The 20,330-nt window shown below is 43.6% G+C and overlaps 1 protein-coding gene across 8 annotated transcripts in view; it reads left to right on the top strand.

Annotated features, from left to right (window-relative positions):
* The first annotated feature begins 11 nt into the window (after positions 1-11).
* SLC20A2 (solute carrier family 20 member 2) overlaps positions 12-20,330 on the top strand; it is a 64,916-nt gene continuing 44,597 nt past the window's right edge. For 2 of the 8 annotated variants that reach the window (XM_065595887.1, XM_065595882.1), the window contains exon 1: positions 12-136. The gene's annotated coding sequence lies outside the window, so the exon portion shown is untranslated. Of the gene's footprint in view, positions 137-235; positions 403-984; positions 1,122-8,826; positions 8,906-20,330 lie in introns of those variants that run through there. The other 6 variants (XM_065595881.1, XM_005283949.5, XM_065595884.1 and 3 more) reach the window with 6 other exon arrangements.

The following is a 20,330-nucleotide window of genomic DNA, read 5'->3' as shown; positions in this document are numbered from 1 at the left end:
CCCGGTGACCAGAGCAGATCTCCACGATCGTGGTGGACGAGTGAGGAAAGAGCTCCAGGCCCTGGCGGATCCACACCTTCCCCGCGGCGGCCGGGAGTGTCGTGCTGGGACGCCGGGCAGCGGGGCTGGGAGCTCGGTACGGGGGGCGAGAGGGGTCAGTCCGGGAAGGGCGAAAAGGAAACGTCCCCGCGGGGGGGGTGGCCTCCCCAGGCCCGCGCGGCGGCCGCGGCATCGCTAGCCGGCGCGCGCACTCCTCGGCCACTGGGCCCCGCCGGTGGCCCCCAGCAGTGACGCTGGGCCCGTGTTCTCACGTCCGTCCGCGCTTCCGTATCCGGGTTGCGCGCGCTGCGGGCGGCTGCTGTCCCTGCGCCGAGCGCGAGGCTGGAAGGCGCCGGCTGGGCGGTAAGTAGGAGCTGCCGCGCGCGCGGCCCGGCCCAGCCCCTCCCCCCCGGTGTGTGTCCGGCCCTGGGCCGAGGAATGCCCCGAGCCAGCGCGTCCCGCGGCCGGGTTGGAGTCCGGCTCCCTGGGCGGAGGTTACCGCCGCTCCTCAGCCGGTGCCCGCTAGGCTCGGGGGAGCGATGGGCTGCCCCAGCCCGGCCCTCACGGGGCGGCGGGGCCCCGCCTGGCGCCACAACCCCCCCTCAGATCCCCCGGCGCCAGGCCCCCGCCCGTGGCGAGAGCAGGAGGCGGGGGGGGGAGCGAAGGAGACCCGCTGTTGGGGGTGGGGGGGTGCGGGGCCCCCCCAGGGACAAGGCCCCAATGCACTAGCTGGGTTATGCGCCAGCTCCCCGGCCAAGACAACGTGCCCCGGGGGCGGCGGGGCCGGGCTGGCCCCGGAGCGGGGCTTTGAAGACGCCCTTACAGCCGAGCAACCCGAGGGCGCGTTTTCCTGTTCAGACCCGCGAGCCCCAGCGAACGCAGCTCGCCGCAGGACTCAGTGCGTGCCCGAGAGCCGAGACACACTCCCACGGGGCGCCCCAAACGCAGACCCCTCTAGAGCTTTGCTTTCTGTAACGTGAAGAATGGAGTTCAAACAATGCATGCCGGCAGGATTAGGGAAACTAAACCTTTTACCCTGAGGATGGAGACGATTCACTTTAGGGCAGGTCTGCGGAACAAAGGTCAGCCCAAGTACATGGCTCAGGGCTGTGAAACACTTCATGCCCTGTGTAAGCCAGTAGGGAGAAGAATTCTTTTGATCTATCGCAGGGGTGGGCACACTTTTTGGCCTGAGGGCCACATCTGGGAATAGAAATTGTAGGGCGGGCTGTGAATGCTGACAAAACGGGTTGGGGGGTGAGGGGTGTGGTTGGGGAAGCGGGCTCTGGAGTGGGGCTGGGGATGAGGAGTTTGGGGTGTAGGGCAGTGCTCTGGGCTGGGACCGAGGGGTTTGGAGGGCCAGAGGGGGATCAGGGCAGGGGGTTGGGGTGCAGGAAGGGGTACACGCTCCAGCTGGGGGTGCGGGCTCTGGCGTGGGGCTGGGGATGAGAGGTTTGGGGTGCAGGAGGGTGCTCTGGGCTGGGATCAAGGGGTTCAGAGGGCAGGAGGGGGATCAGGGCTGGGGCAGAGGGTTGGGGTGTGGGGAGAGGCTCAGGGGTGAAGGCTCCGGGTGGTGCTTATCACAGACAGCTCCAGGAAGCAGCAGCATGTCCTTTCTCCGGCTCCTACGCGGAGGCGCGGCCAGGCAGCTTCCGCACGCTGCCCCATCCACAGGCACCACCTGTGCAGCTCCCATTGGAGCACTGGAGGGGGCCATTGGAGTTCATAGGAGCCAGAGTGGGGCCATGTCACTGCTTCTGGGACCCACGTGGAGCGGTCCCCGACCCTGCTTCCCAGCTGGAGTGCCGGAGCGGGGCTATGCGGCTGCTTCTGGGAGCCGCGTGGAGTGGCCCCGACCCTGCTCCCTGGCTGCAGCGCCAGCAAGCCCCAGACCCCACTCCGCAGCGGGAGCTTGAGGGCAGGCTTAAAACGGCCGTGGGCAATAGTTTACCCACCCCTGATCTATCGCCTCTCCATTGCTATAGTAAATGATCTAACCCCTTCCATTGCTATAGTAAATGTCTATGCTACAGCGGCACAGCTGCAGGGTTTCTTGTGTAGATTTACCCTTAGTCCGTGTGACACCAATAGAAAAGAACAAATGCGAGTAAAATATAAATGGAAATTAGGAGGACTAAGAGGAAGCTTGAAGGGCAAGGATCCAAAGAGATACAAACAAATAAGAAATTATTTAATAAGCAAGAGCTTCTAGAAGCAAGAAGCCTTTGAGAATTATGTTCATGAGCTACCAAAGAGCAAAGGGAGCAATTAAGAGGAAATGGATATTGTGGAAAACTAATGATTATTTGCATGAGGCTTCATCACAGACTTACCCCAGACCTATGATTTTTAGGCATTAAAGTTGAGATACTGTCAGAGACTGACATGTCAAAAGAGGAGATACTGGAAAAATAGCAACAAGTTACTAGTACTGGATGATATATACTCAATAGTTCTGAAGGAATTTAAGAATGAAGTGCTTAGCTATTAACGAAAATGTGCAATCTCATTAAAATCAGTCCCTGTATCAGAAGACTGGAGGGGTAGGAAACGCTGTCTCTCTCTAAAACAAATCTAGGGATGATCACAGGAATTAAAGTTTCTTTAATGGACAGTTCATTCCATAATTTTCCAATTCGGGGATTCTTGCGCCTTCCTTTGCAGTATCTGATACTATGAGGCAGGATATCAATCTGACCCATTATTTACAGTTCTTGTGTTTGTAAAATGGTGGTCAAAGCTATCTGCACTTTATAAGTCTTTGGCTAAGTCAGTGTGTAGTGTGATTGGCTGTGCATAAACCTCGTCTGCCTTCACACTGAATCTGTGTTAGTAAGATCAGGCTATCCACTAGTTCGGGCATTCCCAAACAGATGTGTGTATACCATTGGTGGTATGTGAATTTGATGTTCTATCAGCTCACTTCACAACAATTTTTAAGAAGGTAGTATATGAACCAATAAAGTTTGGGAACAGCTGCTAGTTGATTACCATGGCTTTATAATACAGTTGATGGAAATATGGCAGTCTTGGTATAACTTTTAAAATATAATCTTACTAGAAACTTAAATCTCATCTAAAATATTGTACCTATTAGTATTACTAGTAAAATGTCCATTACCTTAACTGAAATAAATCAGAGGAAAATATTTTTTTCCACTTTGTACACTCTTATTTCCCATGAAGTCTGTCAATTTCTCCTGTTTTGGGTTTTTCCACATAACAGGAGATGCAAGTTTTAAATAATCAAAAACGTTGTTGTTGGGAGGGTTTTTTTCTTGTTTTTTTTTTGGGGGGGGGGGGAGAAGGGTTGCCAGGGAGCATGGGCAGAGCAGAGTTAACCAAAATGATTTTTGCTTTTTGTGAAATTGACTAGTTTCAATGTGTCCCTTTAAAGATGGCTCTTGCAAAGTCCCTAGTTCCAGCATCAGTGTGGACAGGCTAGTAGAGAAGTTGCTTTCTTTCCTAGTTGGGGAAAAGGGACAAAGAGATGCATTGGTCCCTGTGTGGGAAGGGATTGAGAAATGTGGTCTCGCAAAATTAAATGTAGTGGAAACAACCAAAATGACAATCCTTTAGTTGGTAGTAATGTTACATGGGCAGGCAATAGTTAAGTGTCCAACATACTGTGTACAATACAGTAAATGAATCCAAATACTGTATCCACTGGGTCCGTGGATGGTTCTTTTTAATACCCTTCCGGAAGATGACTCAACTTCACACAAGCAGAGAGTTCTGAATATTCCTTTTCTGTACAATACATATCTCACAATAATGGAAATTGGAAAAGGTCCTGATGGTTCATGACTGGATTTCAGAAGTTTCACAGTGTCATCAATGAAAAGAACTGGCTTACAGACTGAGAAATAAGATGTTGAATCCTTGAGTAAATACTTCCATTTTTAGTATTTGTTTAAAATTATAAAAAATACTGTTTGGAAAACTGGTACACACTAGTCTGTAAAATGGAAGTGCGGCTATGTCTTTCAACTATCTCTAATACTCCTTGTTTATTCGTTTTAATAAAACATTTAAAAAAATCTTTCCAATTTATTAATCAAAATTATCTTTCTATGTACAGTAGCTAAGAATTTTCCAGGTTTCTGCTAAACCGAGCTGGAAGCAATTGTGAAATGTTCAGAAATTCTGAAATAGTATGAAGCTGTGTTTGTTTTCATGGAATCAGGGTACAGATATTAAAGGAGATTAGGTTTAGTTCTTATGACCTTTACTTTGAAGAGCCAAGATAGTTTGGTTATTTTAAGATGGAGCAAGAAGAGAGAAATCTTGTTGTCCAGAATACATATATTTTACAGTAAAGAAATCACTACTTGTAGTGGCTTGTGAAGAATGGTGCTTGAACCATGAATGAGAGAGAAGTGGTGTGAGGAAGTGCGAATGTTCCTGATGTGTTCTTTGAATACTGAGTTAGGAGTATTCACCTGGGAAGGTTGCAGAGGAGTTTTGCTGGGACTGTCTGCATGGGGGATGGGAGACTTTCCTTGAGGGAAGTTACCTGAGCATGTAACATGAGAACCCAGGAAAGGGGTTGGGGGCCAGGTGACACCTCTGCCACTGGACAAAGGCTGGGGGAGGAGCTGGGGGAAGGCTGAGTAAGAGGGCTGGAGAGGGTTTGAGTTGGAAGCTGGCTGGGGAAATGGAGAGGAGCCCCGATGGGGCTCTGGTCTCCCAACGGGGTTCTGGCCTCCCTCTGGCCTCCCCCCCAGATGGACCTAACTGAGGGGGTCCTGTTGTCAGTACCTGCAAGACCTGTCTTGGACTGTGGTCCTGTCGTCTAAATAAACCTTCTGTTTTACTGGCTGGCTGAGAGTCGTGGTGAATCGCAGGAAGCCGGGGGTGTAGGGCCTTGTCCTTCCCCCCCACTCCGTGACAAGTGGTTATATTTTTTCCCCTCTGTTGGGTAATACTACATTAAATTTCAGCAAATCATTCACTACATCATTTGGTTCCTGTATGAGCTGAGGGGTGCAAACATTTACTATTTAATGTTGCGTGATAGTTTGGGGTAGATGTGAGGGAGAGTACTGTTGTTCTGAGCTTAACAATGTAGACAAAGTAGCTAGCAAGCAACTTTTAAACATGTACAATTTAGATTGTACGTTTGTAAGATGTCTTTAACGTTTACCAGTTAATTGTCAATATTGACTATGTGAAAAAAGTAGTTACTTTCATGGTAATAAAGACCTATAACAAAGGGACATACGTAAGTTTGTAGCGCTTGGTGTTGAAATGATAAATCAAATTTCCTGCATCAATTCATAATAGCTTGACTAATAAGAACATACAGGATGTCTCATTACTAATTTTCCTGTTGACTTTATTCTTACTAGATTATTGGATCTCATTGGACAGGACATATTTGTGATCGTTTAAAAACGATGTGCCAGGTTTTACGTAAGCTGCATTTGTTTTGGAGAATGTTCCATAGAGATGGATCATTACATTTCCTGTTCGATTGCTCAGCCATATATAAAAAGATGTTATGGAACCTAGATACAAGGTAGTGCTGTATAATCACAGAAAGTCTGTAAAGGAGAGCTTTCATAGTCTGGTTTTGTTCAGCTGTAACATTGATGTTCCAGGATTATGGCTGCAAATGTTTTGAACTTTGCTTTTTGCACACAACTCAAGGGTTTTTTAAGTAGTGATACCGTCAGTCTGAGAATATTGAATTAAATCTAAAAGTAACAGAGCTAAGGTAAATGATGCAATACTTAACAAGTGTAGTGCTTTCCGTCTTCAAAGTACTTTATAAACATTAACTAGATTCTGTAAATTACAGGTTAGATTTTTAAAATGGCTCAGCGTCTGGCAGCTCTCGCTGCTCTCCAGGGGAGTTGTTAGGTGCTGAGGCTCTTGAAAATATGGCCACTTAATTAGATGTCTAAATAGGAGCTGTTAGGTGCCAGGTTTTTTTGAAAATGAGGTCCTATAATCTTAACTAATCTTAACTATCCTAATTTAAGCACTTCTGTTGTTTGGTAAAAAATAATCTTTTGGTCATAACGAAAATATAGGGAGGCTTTGCTTAGTATTGTGCATACCTAAATTCTGCTGGCAGAGCTTATAAATTTAATGAAGCTGCAAATGTGGTTCTTATGAGTCACACATTTGTATTGTTTGTGAGCACAATCATATAGGAGCTCTTAAGTTTTCTAATGAACTCTGCCGGTTACAATAATTGACATATGCCCCCACCGACACACACAGACATATTTCAGGCTTTGCTAAAATTAATAGGGTCACATCCTCAACCTGGTGTAAATTGGCCTATCGCCATTGAAATCAGTGGAGCTATGTCAGTTGACACCTGATGAGAAATGTAGGACTTCAAGGGACTTCAAGAGGTCATTGAGTCTAACCCCCTGTGTTGAGACAGGGCCAAGTAACCTAGAGCACCACTGACAGGAGTTTGTCCAATCTGTTCTTTAAGCCTCCCATCATGGGGATTCCACAACCTCCTTTGGAAGAGCTTAACTACCCTTATAGTTAGAAAGTTTTCCTAATATCCAACCAAAATCTCCCTTCCTGTAGATCAAGCTTTTTACTTCTTGTTCTGCCTTCAGTGGATGTGGAGAACAATTGATCACTATCTTCTTTATAACAGCCCTTAACATATTTGAAGTTTGTGGTAAGGTGACTGGTTCCCCCCTTAGTCATCTTTTCACAAGACTAAACATGCCCAGTTGTTGTTTTTACTTTTCCTCATAGGTGAGATTTTCTAAATCTTGTTGCTCTCCTCTGGACTCTCCAGTTTGTCCACATGTTTGCTGAAGGGTGGTGCCCAGAATTGGAGACAGCTGAAGCCTCACCAGTGCTGAGTAGAGTGGGGCAATTACCTTCCAAGTCTGACGTATGACCTTTGTATTAATACACCCCAGAGCCTTTTTCTCAGCTACCTCACATGGTTGACTCATATTCTATTTGTGATCCACTATGACCCCCAAATCCTTTTCAGCAGAACTACCATTTAGCTGGTTATTCCCCATTTCATAGTTATGCATTTGATTGTTTCCTTCCTAATTGTAGTACTTTGCACATACTGGATTTCATCTTGTTGGTTTCAGATCCACTTTCTAATTTGTTCAATTCAATTGTTTTGAATTCTAATCCTGTTCTCCAAAGTGCTTGCAGTCTCACCCAGGTTGGTGTCATCCACAGATTTTATAACTGTACTCTCCACTCCATTATCCAAGCCAATAGTACCAGACCCACGACTGACCCCTGCAGGACCCCATAGATATGCTTTCCCAGTTTGACAGTGAACCATTCCTAACTATTCCTTGAGTACAGTCTTTCAAGCAGATGCGCACCCACTGTATAATAATTTATACAGACCACGCTTCTTTAGTTTGGTTATGAGAATGTCATGTGGGACTGTGTCAAAAGCCTTACAGAAATCATGGTATGGCCCAGGAGCTCCAGGGCATGGTGCTTATCAGATGTTAAACTCTTGTCAGAACTTGGTTTTAAGGCTCCATGTGATACATTGTAAGAACCACAGAAGAAACCTCTGCATGACTTACACTGCCCAACAACACTAGGAGCTCTGAAAGTGGGAAGACAATCCTGATAAAATCACGGCCTATCATGCTGAATAGTACTGTCTCATGGTTTACTTGTACTCCCCTGTCTGCATCCAGCTATTGTCTCTTGTTTTATACTTGGATTGTAAGCTCTTTGGGACAGGGATTGTTTTTATTCTGTGTTTGTACAGCACCTAGCACAGTGGGGTCCTGGTCCATGAGTAAGGCTCCTAGGCACTAAGAAATACAAATAAATAATATTAGTGATGCTTTCACCCCAGGATGCCTTGCGTGGAAGTCTCTTTTGTAACCTTAAATCATTAGTCATGGTGATTCCTTTTGACACTGTTATGAATCTTTTTGTAACTCGATAATTTTACTTACATGTATATATGAATGGGCAGGATTGACCAGAAGCCTCCAGTGTGCTCCCCTTCTAAAGCAGCCTAATTTTGTGTGATCAGTAGGGAGGCTTGTCATGGTCTCATGATTCGCTGCTTCCTGAAGCATGACCAGGGCCAGCTCCAGGCACCAGCGTAGCAAGCAGGTGCCTGGGGCGGCCAATGAAGAGGGGGGCGGCACGTCCGGCTGTTCGGCGGCAATTCGGTGGTGGGGCTGTCACTCCCTCTCGGAGCGAAGGACCTGCCGCCGTAGAATGAAGTGGCAGTAGAGCTGCCGCCGATCGCGATCGCGGCTTTTCCTTTCTTTTCTTTTCTTTTTTTTTTGCTGCTTGGGGCAGCAAAAATGCTAGAGCCGGCCCTGAGCATGACTCCCTCTTTTAAAATTTCTCTGAGGTCAGGAGTGCTATAGCCATGGGGAAAGATGCAATTGCATGCCCCACTCAGGTGAATATGCTGTTGCTCAACCCCTGTGCAGGGGAGAGTTGAAGAGTTTGCCACTACTTACCTTCCTCATGTGAGAGACAGAAGACTCTATCGCTACATGCCTTTCACGGGGGGGGGGGGGGGGGGAGGAGAAGAAGTAACTTTTGTTGGAGGGAAACACAGCAGTATTAGCTCCCTTCTGTCTTTGGCCCAATGCACTGCAAGAACAGTAGTGTGAGAAGACCTGGCTACAAGATTGACCACTCCAGGTCTCAGTTTGGTCATGCCCATAGTTTGAGGAAATGAGTAAAAGACTATTCTGTCCACATTGCATGATTGGACTGTGTTTTAACCATGGTAGGAGGTGCTCTTATGTTGTAACCTGGTTCACTGACATGGTGGTTCTTTGACTGAAGATGCAGCCTTTGATGTGGACATGAGACAGCTGCTGCTTAGGAAGAGAAGGCTTAGTGCCTCAGACTCATGAGAGTGGAGGTAAGATCATCTGCTTTCCAGTCCTACTCTACAAGTGGTATAAGGGCTGGGGTGGGAGGGAGGAAGGGAGGGGTGTTTCCTGGAGTCACCTTCAGATGCTGAATGCAGCACAAACACTCCTTCCTACCTTCCTGGGGACTCCCTCTCATTTGGGAGGGATGGTGAAGGGGAAGGCACTGAAAGCTTAATGGCACTGCCGGCAGAGTTACTGAAGCCTATGGCAGGTGTCTGATGGAGGTTGTGAAAGGAGGAAGATTTTGCTGCTGTTTCAGCAGAGGGTGTAAGGAAGGCAAAGATCCTGATACCAAGAGCAGAAAAGAATGAAGGGCTTTGGCTGCTGTGAGATGGGGGAATCAAAAATGCTGCTTCCCCCAGTGGGTAGAAAGTGCGGGGAGCATTTAGCCAGCCAGTAGGGAGTGTTACCAATCTATGAAGGGTTTTAGGCAAGGCAAAGGGCTAGGAGCTAGGTATTTTTTAAAGAATGAAAGCTTAGCTCTTCATCTGACCTTTGTGTGGAATGTCTAAAATTGAGGGTGTTACTAAAGCTTAATAAAAATAATTCCAAACTCCAAGACTAACAGACTTGACAAATAGTCAAAGGAACCAATCTTGAATTAGAAAAACAATAGACCAAATTGTACATTTCTGAGCCAAGCCCATTTTATTAATTTAAGATACGCAGTGGCAAAACCTGGTAACCTTTTCATAACTGAAAAATCTCCCCATTTTCCAAATACTTATCCAGCATTCTTGTCAATTACACCCACACTTCCCTTTTAAAAAAAACAACTCCTCCCTGGCAGAGGTCTATGAATGACACATTTTAGGAGGCTTCGTTTAACAGTGGTGAAATCTGAAGAGGATTGATTTAAACTAGGAGGATTTAGTGAAATCGGAGCAGTAGAAGCAAAATCAACTTTGTATATATAACTACAAACTTAGATTCTGCATAAACTTATGCCTAACTATACACATGGGTCGTCTCATTAAGGTGCTGACTAGGGCCCCAGTCCTACACTCACAGATGTGCCTAACTGTACATGTGGGCCTACATTCACGTGTAAAATAAAGCATGTGCATAAGTGTTGGCAAGGTCGGGATCCTAGTCTGCAACTATATAGATTGATTCCCCCTTTCCACAGGTCATTAGTTAGGGTTTTTAAAATACAGCACTCAACCTTTATTATCCTAGAGACATTTTTTTTGGTAATGCAAAATAGAAAGTTACCTTTAGAGAGAACTGAACACTAAGTGGATGTACTGCTTACTAAAATATTGCCTGTATCATCTGGAAAGAATAGCCTGTAATATGCTTTTGACTGACATGGTGGGGTGTGAAGTCTAAATTCCTGGGTAGAAAGATGTACACTGGTTGTGTAAGGGGGCTCCATGTGATCATTTTATTTATGGCATGTTTCTCAGATGGCATGTTCCATGAATAGAGCAGCTGTTATGAACTTTAACCAGCGTGGAGCTGTGAGTGCATTTAACCTACTCCCTTTTACTATATTAAGATATTGCTGTAGGCCAGGATGAGCAATATCAGAATTAGTTTGAGACACTAGTTTTATAAAATCAAGCAATAGCTTAGTAAATACATTTTATTGACAGCAGGTAGAAAACTTAAGCATAAAAAGGGCATATTTTTTGTAGCTCAACTTCAATGGAAAATTTAGATTAGGAATGCAAATTGGAAGCTGATATAAGCCTCCCACATCCACTTCTTTAGTGTTTAAGATGAAGAAAGGACGGGGCTGGAAGAAGAGGAGGGCCTGGAAGAAGAGGAGGGCCTGGATTGTTTTCGGAGGTGGGAAGAGATGGGATGGAGAGAAGGGGTTCTTGACTGTCTTTACCTATCCTCTTTACCCATGTCTATTGTGTTAAACAGCAGTGGGGCCATTAAATGAACTTGCAGAGATTTTCCTTCTTTTTGGTGATGAGCTGTGCATTGATAGAAGTTGGTGCATGGGCAAGACTTGGAAAAATGTATGTCCGTAACTATTCTAATTGATACATTTACATGACCTGTATGTGGAAGATGGATTTTTTTTTCTGGCTTTAGGTAAATATAGAGTGTAAAAAATACAACTTTTTGTCTATTTCTAGCACAACTTATTGAAAATTGTAGCAGCTAAAGCTCTCTCTCCTATGTGTTGTAACAGATTTCCTTATCCTGACTCTGTTTCTGCAGATCTCAAAGCTTTAGCATTCTAAGTCCATTAATGACTTAAAACTGATGAACCAGTGTTGCTCTTACTGCTTCTAAGAGTATCTCTGCCACAGCTGAAGGCGGCAGAGCTCTCCATCAATACTGCTATTGTGCTTGGACAGTAGCAATGTCGTGAGGGCCCAACACTGAACTTCTCTGCTTGAATTTCAGCTATTGTTGATGAGGTTATGGGGTCTGGGAGCAGCACTATGCTACAACATGTGATTTGGACCTTTGTTCCTCTTGGTTCGTGAAGGGCAGTGGGGAAGGGCCAGGACCATTATTGATTATTCCTTGCAATCTGTTGGTCTCCCCTGCAGGAGGGGAAGGAGGACAAGGGGCAAGTGCTTTTAAGGAAAGTATTTTAAGGTCATTTCTCTAGAAATCAACTCTTGATACTGATACACAAAGTGGGGGGAGCAGGAAGGTGAACTTATGAGTGGATCCAGAGGGAAAAGCAATTGGTTGAATAAATGCCAACCTTCTCATAACCTCATCAATTTGGGCATCAGGTTCTTCTGGATTGAGAGTGAGAGGAATTAGATTTCACTTTATCCCAGTTTGAGTTACTAGTCCTTAATAGAGCTTAGTGGTTTAGAATGATTTGTTACTTGGTTAAAGATGTTGGAAAAGAAGGGAAATGGGCCTATGTCCAGTGCCCTCTGTTAAAGTTTGAGTGGGCTGTTTATGTATAAACCAATGGCTCACGCTCACCTGGAAGATGGTTTTCAGTCATGGTCACCCCATCCAAAAATATATACAGCAGAAATATGGGGCTTCAGTGGTGGATGATGGAAAATTATTAGAGGCATGGAGAGACTTTGAATGAAGAATGGAATAGAGAAGGTAAATAGCGTCACTCGTTCTCCCACTACAAGAACAAGAGGACATTCAACTAAATTGAAAAGCAGTACATTAAAAATCTTGATACACAGTGCATACTCATGCCACATGATGTTATTGAAGCCGAAAGCTTAGTGCGTTTCCAAGGAGGATTAGACATTTATATAGATAATGAGAACACTCAGAGTTATATTAAATAGGATTAAAAATAAATTAGGGATATAAACCTTCATACTAACTGATGAGGTTGGGAAGGAATTTCTCCTGTGGGAAAATTACATCATTGTCCACTATAGAATTTCTTGCATCTTCCTCTGAAGCTGGTACTGGTCACCGTAAAAGCCAGGATTATAGACTAGACAGACCACAGACTTGATCTGATATGGCAGTTCTTGTGATCAGCTATGATGTCCTATCTGGATAGAGTTCCCATGAGAAGGATTGAGAGGGTCCTTTGAAGTTTTACAAGGCAAACTACTGCACACTATGGGCTCAGTTTTCTATATTTTTTTAAATGAAAAATGACAACTTTTGTTGAAGTGGTATTAAAAGAAAGGGTCCAGAGGACTATCTACCTTCTTGGTAATACTAACATCTTACATAATTATGGAGCCCAGGATCGGCAACCTTTGGCACGCTGCTCGCCAGGGTAAGCACCCTGGCGGGCCGGGCCGGATTGTTTACCTGCCGCGTCAGCAGGTTCGGCCAATCGCGGCTCCCACTGGCCGCGGCTCGCCGCTCCAGGCCAATGGGGGCTGCGGGAAGCGGCAGTCAGCACATCCCTCGGCCTGCACCACTTTCTGCAGCCCCCATTGGCCTGGAGCGGCGAACCGCAGCTGGTTTCCAATGTCTGAACTTCAAGGTAGTGGACAGAGTTTGATTTTTCTGGTATATTTGGGCTCAGCTATTCCAAGATCCTTAGATACTTCCCACGGGTGTCTTTCCACATATAATGTTCAAAAAATGTACTTAGATATCCTGTACTCTCTATACATGCATGTGTGTGCGTGCACACACAGAGACCTGTGTCCATTGAGATTCTTGGATTCAGACAGACATACCTGTGTCCACTGAGACAGGTGAAGACGGCAATTTAAAACGGAGAGATATCAGTTTCTCCCTTTATGCAAATTATGTAGCGTGGTGGAAGATCCATGTTTTAAGGTATACCCTGATGCAGGAAGACTGGCTGGTGAGGTAGGAACTGAGGAAAGTGTACCTCTCAGTCCAGTGGTGAAAATTCGTAACGTTCTGCTAGGTGGAGGACTTTTGCAGTTTAGTCCACTCTTTGTCTGTCTCACTCCTGAACTCTGTGGTATCCCCCTTCTCTGTCAGCATGTTACTTGTTAGATGGCATGCTGGTCGAGGCACAGAACTTGCGGGCTGGTTGTATCACAGTTCTGTTTGAAGAAAACAACTCTAGAAAGCCTGGGATTCTTGAGAAATTCACAAAAATGATGCAAATATATTTCTACGTGGGTACTTATATGGCCCTCAACGCTGTAATACCCAAGCATTTGGGATTTATTGTGGTTTCCCTCTAGCAGATTCTCAAATGCCCCCTGGAAAGGACACTGAGGACAGATCATAAGGTTTCTTTCTGTATCCATCCAAGCTTTAGTCCCGAGCCACGTCATCTACTGTAATCTACAAGGCTCAAAGCACAAGCCCTCTGGCGATAGAGAGTGAGAACCCATCTGTATGCTCATCCCTTCTTGCTAGAGGTGTAAGAGGAACTGGCATGATTGCTCTGTCATTTGGAGCAGGTTGAGGGATGTTAATTATGCAGTCTATTGTGGGGCAAAGTGTCCCTGTGTGGCTAGAATGCTATCATTAAATAGATTAAAGAGGGAAGGAGGGATTTGTATTTAATCTCAGGAGGTTAAACTCATGGGAATTGGAATTTAAGGAATTTGGGATGGCAGCTGATAAAGAGGAATGTGTTGTGGTTCTCCTGGGAAGGGATTTTGGTGCTGGTGTGTGTTTAAAGATGGCCTTGCCCCTAGTAGGGACGGATGGAATTGCTTTAGTTTCTGTTCTCTGTGAAAGAATTAGAGAGCAGTTTTGGGTAACTGCTCCCCTGTCTAGAGGGGTTTGTGACTGTTGCAGAGTTCCGTTCCGTCTATGTCAGACCGTGAGGCACTTTGGGTTAGGGTGTCTCCAGTCTCTGGGTGACTCTCATTGCTATGATTTCCTCTCATTTGACTTGGAAATGGTTGGTCTCAGGACTCGGATGGGAGTAAACCAGCTGAGGTAAAACTGAGGGTTATGTTGGTAGATTGGGGGAACTACTAGCAAAAAGACCAGAAGCCTGCAACACTTATTTTGGGATGTGGACTTCACCAGAGTAATACAACCCTTTGTAACCTCTCATGGTTAGATTACTCTAAGGTCAGTGGAGCATATGGCAGTTACGTATTTGTTTTGCACCTGTGTTTTACAAGATACAATTATCAGAATGTCTGTGCCCTGGAACTCTTCCCCCCTAGAAGACAGGTGGGGAAACCTAGAGGAAAGATTTGCATTTTGGGGGGGGGTGTAATATGTTTTCCACCATTATTGTGGCATAGAACTCTAGATCTCCTAGGGAGTCCTGCAGATGGAACCTGGATAGAAAGAACTTAAATCTCATTCAGCAGTGGATGAGTCAGCAATTTCGTTTAGCTGAACTGGCTGCTGGAGATTAGATCCAGCGGCTTTGGCAATAGATCCCATCCTCCAGGACATGTAAGGGTAGCATAAGCTTTCCTCCCATTCACCAAATTATCATGGACAGAGGCTCAAATGAAGCCCAATGCTGGCAGTATTGGAACTCGCTGGTCTTGAAATAAAATTCCTTTTTCCTAAAAGGACCTCAAATCAAAGTTAGGGTTTTATTAAAGACACAGAGGAAAGTTGTTGTGCATCCTTCTTTTTTTCACCCCTGTGATGTTTCCTGTTTTGCTTCTTGAGATACAGGTCTCATGATGAGGAGCTTCTTGGAAATGGAAGTCTGTTGGATGAGTCGGAATGAAGAAGAGTCACAAATTTAAGAAGTTGGCTCAAGTTTTCATTGCAGGCATTGGATGTTTGTGAGACCAAGCCCTGTGAGAAGAGCATGGGCAAAGAAGAGGGAAATGTAGATCCAGTCTTTATAGGAGGAAGCAGGGACTGCAGGATCTGAGAGAGGACGTTCCACATACAGCACATAACTTTTTTTTTGTTCTTCTCCTTCATCCATGAACTATAACACTTCCTGTTTCTCTGTTCTGGAAATTTAAAAAAATAGAACTCATATCTGTGTCTTTAATACAATCCTGACTTTCCTTTGAATTCACCCTCAGAAAAAGCATGAGTTCACTGCACTTAAATTTTTCTTGATGATTGGATAGCTGCTTCTTTGTATTTTGGAAACAGATTTTCTTTTTATAGGAACATATTGAGTTCCTAGAGAAGTATTCAGCATGTACCAGTTACAGAACGTGGCATAGCTGGGCTTTGCTTATATTTAACAAAGCAACTTGTAATACAAAATATTATAAATGGGCATTTAAATCTGAGGAAGAACTCCAGTCCCCTCTCATTCTATTTGCCCCATGGTATATGTACTTTATAAAATGTTCCTGTCTTGTACTCTAGGTGCATGTCAATATCAAATAGACTTCGAAAAATCGAACTGGTTATCAATCGTCCCAAAATGTTCAGCCCAAAAGAACTTGGAACTTTTACTTCCCAACTTCTCTTCTCCTCAAATCCCTGCTCCTCTTCAAGCTCCTGGGGAAACAGGATAAGCTTGTTCGTGTTCTGTGTAGGCCAATGGACATTGGCTTTGCGTGACCAAAGGTTGAAGGCACGTTCCAGAGTTGAGTGTAATTCACTGAGCAGAGCTTGTGATCAGCTTCTTCCCGTCTAAGCCAAGGGACTGTTTGCTGAGGCACTCAAACTGATTCCAGTGGCCTCCGTATGAGGCAGGGTGAGAGGTGATCTAAAGTAGCCAGGGCCCAAATCATATAGGGATTTAGAAGTTGAAACCATCACCTTGAATTGCACCTCAAAATGAATTGGGAAGCCCTTGGAGATCATGGTGCACAAGTATGATGTGAAGTAATGCTAAATACTTTGGCCAAGCTGTTCAAAAATCACCTAAAGTTTGGGTCTTGAATAAATAGTGATTTTTCAAAAGTCAGAATGGCCAGCAACTCCCATTGATGTTAGTGGGGAGCTGTTGGGTGTTCAGGACTTCTGAAAGTCGGGTTACTTATTCAGAAGCATAACTTTAGGTTCTTATTTTTTAACATGTTGGCCCCTGTATGAAGCATCTCCAAATAACAGCTAGCCATGTTCTGCACTACCTGAATGATTTTCAAGCTACACATGATATTGCTTAATGCAGTGGTTCTTAAAGCCGGTCCGCCGCTTGTTCAGGGAAAGCCCCTGGTGGGCCGGGCCAGTTTGTTTACCTGCCGCGTCCGCAGGTTCGGCCGATCGCGGCTCCCACTGGTTGCGGTTCGCTGCTCCAGGCCATTGGGGACTGCGGGAAGGGTGGCCAGCACGTCCCTCGACCCGCGCCGTTTCCTGCAGCCCCCATTGGCCTGGAACGGCGAACCGCGGCCAGTGGGAGCCGCGATCGGCTGAACCTGCGGACGCGGCAGGTAAACAAACCGGCCCAGCCTGCCAGGGGCTTTCCCTGAACAAGCGGCGGACCAGCTTTGAGAACCACTGGCCTAATGTGTTATGATCATGTAATTATACCTCATTGTTTATAATCAGTATGTGCAAGGGGGCCTTTAAAGTTTGCCTGACATGTACATTTCAAATCTTAACGTTTAATATAGTTTTCTGTATTTAATAGTGTTTCTGATGAAGGTGGATAAGAAATCTGCTGGTCTTTCTAATCTGAAGAAAACAATGTAACTGTAATGGTGTTCTACCCTTAATAAAATGTTAGTTATTTTTTGCATCATGACTAAATGCTTGGCTTTGGGGGTTGGGATTTTTATATATCGAAAATTTATAAGATTAGTTGTTGATAGGTATAGTTCTTTAACGAATAATTCGTATAATTTCACTTCCAAGTAAATAAATGTAATTAGATGAATTTATTAGTGTGTTGGAAATGGTTTAAAGTTTATGATAAGGGAACAGACATTTTAGACACCATAATGGACAGTATATCCTGACTCACCTCCCTAGCCAACAACTGTACTGTATTCTAAACCAGTATTATTTTGCTAGGTAAAGAAACAATGAAAATCCCCATATAACTGAACTACTAAACTATAATTGGATTCAAAGTGTCTGCTTTTAGAGATTTTATCAGTGATATCCATTTTAAAAAATGCACTGTATTACTGTATATGGCATACTGATCTATTAGTAGCTCCCAAGTAATGTGAGACACTACAGTACTACAGTGATGGGACCATATAAACACGTGGATAGACCGTCCATTCTGAGAAGATATTCCTGATGCAATACTAAAACCTTTTTAGGATTCTTCAGCTGCTGATGCACAAACCAGTACATTTAAAAAAAAAAAACCCAGCTACCATCCATTAGATTGGAACATGAAAACCTGAACGTTTATCGGTGTCTATGTATGGTTCTACCCATTGCTGATGTTTCTCCCAGCTTCACTTGTTTCATGATACTTACCTTGTTCAACTAGGCATTCCTTCGAGGCACTCTTGTTACTGGTGTTCTTTTAAGATCTCTATTAAAGCTTTACTGGTTATAGAGAGCTGTAAAAGTGAGGGACTTTGTGTGATTTTACTTCTCTCCTATCTTGAGATGCAGCTACAGGTATCGGAAGAGAAAATCCCTATGAATATAGGTGAAAACATCCCTCTAGAAACCCAAATATTAGAATCACAGGATTAGCAGATTAGGAGAGGGTGCAGTCAGCAGCTTCTTTCTTATTTTAAATGTTTCTTATTAGTCCATGAAGAGGAGTGTGGCTTGAATTTGATAAAGTTCTCCTCCGTACAGCCCAATGCCCCAGAATTGAGCATGAATTGCAGCAACAGTTTTCACAATTCTGGGTTATTTTGGGATGGTGGAAATATATTTTTGTTGATTTTGAATAAATTACAGGGTAATTTAGATGCCATGGTTTAATCTTGTCTAGAACAAAGAGCTGTTAGAGGAACTTGTAAAAGATGGATTTGATGAAGACTGTACCAAAACCTTTTATATTTCAGTGGGCTAGATATTTGAGTTTTGATGGGAATTAGGTTGGTTTTCCATACTCAAATCTGTTCCTCATAATTTTTTGTTTTTATTCTTTGCTTTACTTGTTTCTTCAGTGGCATGCTATATTACATACTCATATTTTAAATGTGATGGAAAACCTTTCTGGGATTATGAGTTTTCCCATGACTGAGGTCCATGATGTTGATCAAACAGAACAGAAACTTTAAAGATGTTTCCTTTTATTATGTTTACTTTTCTTTGATTTAAAAGTTTAGATATTTTTGTCTATGCAGTTTAAAATGAAGGATAAAATAACCTCTGTGACAGGGCCAACAACCACTTGAAAAACAACCATAGACAACTGCGCTCTTGGGCTTGAGTTACTACATGGGGTTGGAAGTCCTGTTTTTTTGATTAGCAGTAAATATATCTGTTAAACCAGACATAGGAAATTCTTTTAATCTGGGTGCATTCATTCATTTTTACTGAGTGGGAGTTTGTGGGAATTAGGGTTGGGTTTGGGGTTTCGTTCTTGGAAATTCTCACTTCACAGCTGGAACAGAAGAGACGGATAACACTTCAAGATGGATATATATACTGGAGTTTTACCAAGCCAGATGCAAAAGGCCAGCAGTGACAAACAGAAGGAATATATTTTAAATCCACCTCTGTCTTTACATGCTAAAGACTGTTCCAAAAAGTGGATATTTTGCATTCCCTCCCCCCATCAAACCTGGGGCCCAATCCTACAAACATTGATAGTGTATATTCAACCATGAGTAGTCCCTTCATTAGGGCTACTTGAGAGTACCTTTAATCAGATGTGTAAGAATCTGCAGGATTGAACCCTGGTCTGTATTATTAAAACAATGTCACTGAATAGGTATGGAAAGGCCAATAGGAAAGTGCCAGGTGCTTCAGGCTTTCTCACGCCTGAAACTTGTGAGCATAGTCATCAGTTATTCTAGAATCAAAAGGAAAGACTCTACAACCAAACACAGCGATGTGATTTCTTAACTAAATTATCAAGTATAATGCAAGCTTAATAGCATTTTGGATCTTGAACATAATTAAAGGCAATGTTGTCTATGAGGGATTGTTGACTGGAAGAGAGGACTGAATTTTATCTTTGACTTTAGGCAGCTATGCATTGTTGTTTTGTAACTGGAATTTTGCCCTACTGATTCTTTATGTGGAAGACAATGTAGACTTGCTAGAATGTCTGAGACTCCTTGTAAAGAACCGAGTCACCTTTCAGATTCACTAAAAGTTACACGTGGATGACTATGATCCCCAACTTAATTTGGGAACAGACAACTAGTTTAGACATCTCTAAACACTCCTTACTAGGAAAGATACTTTATTCAGTAATTTTAAGGGTGGGATTTTCAGAACTGGCTGCATAGTTAGCCTCCTAAATCCATATGTAGGCACCGAAATCAATGGCCTGATTTTCCCAAATGTTCACCACCCAGCAAGTCCCATTGCTTTCAGCACTTTTTAAAATCAGGCCACTTTTTAGACACCTAAATATGGGCTAGAACTAGGATCATAACTATGCATCAAGTTCTACATGTTTTGGTCAAAATGTTCAATTTAGAACATAATTTATTGGTAAACCCGAAAACTCAAGTTTACTGAAATCTGAAACATTATGATGGAAATTTTACAGTAAATATTTTTTCATATAAATCAGTTTTTCAATTGTATGCTAAACTTAAAATAGTAACGTAAATATCTTTTATAAAGCTAACCCAGGTGCTTTTTTTGGGGGGGGGGATTAAATCTTTGCTAATGTATATTAATAAGAATGTTTTTAATTTGTAGGAAAATGGATCAAGGAATTTTGATTGGGTATTTTAATGTGAAGTTTTATAACAAAGTTTTGTGTGCTTGGGCCTCAGTCCTGTAAACATTCATGCATATGCTTAACTTTATGCACTCTGAGTTGTCCCATAGAAGCCAATGGAAATACTACTCACATAAGCAAAGTTACACACAAGCAAACATCTCTTTAGTACTGTTAATGCAGTTTTCATACTGTGAAATACATAGATACTTGGTCCTGCTTTTGAATAGCAGACTTGTAATTTTTCAAAACTACTTGATCGTGCTAAAAATCCAAGCAGTGACTTCTGAAAATGAGATTTCCCCCCTATCTGTGCCAGTGCTTTGAAAGGGATGGAGGTGGAAGAGAACATT

This window comes from Chrysemys picta, chromosome 5, assembly GCF_011386835.1.
Source record: "Chrysemys picta bellii isolate R12L10 chromosome 5, ASM1138683v2, whole genome shotgun sequence".
Lineage (NCBI taxonomy): Eukaryota > Metazoa > Chordata > Testudines > Emydidae > Chrysemys > Chrysemys picta.
Note: the sequence above shows the minus strand (reverse complement) of the source record. Positions and strands in the feature narration are given on the sequence as shown.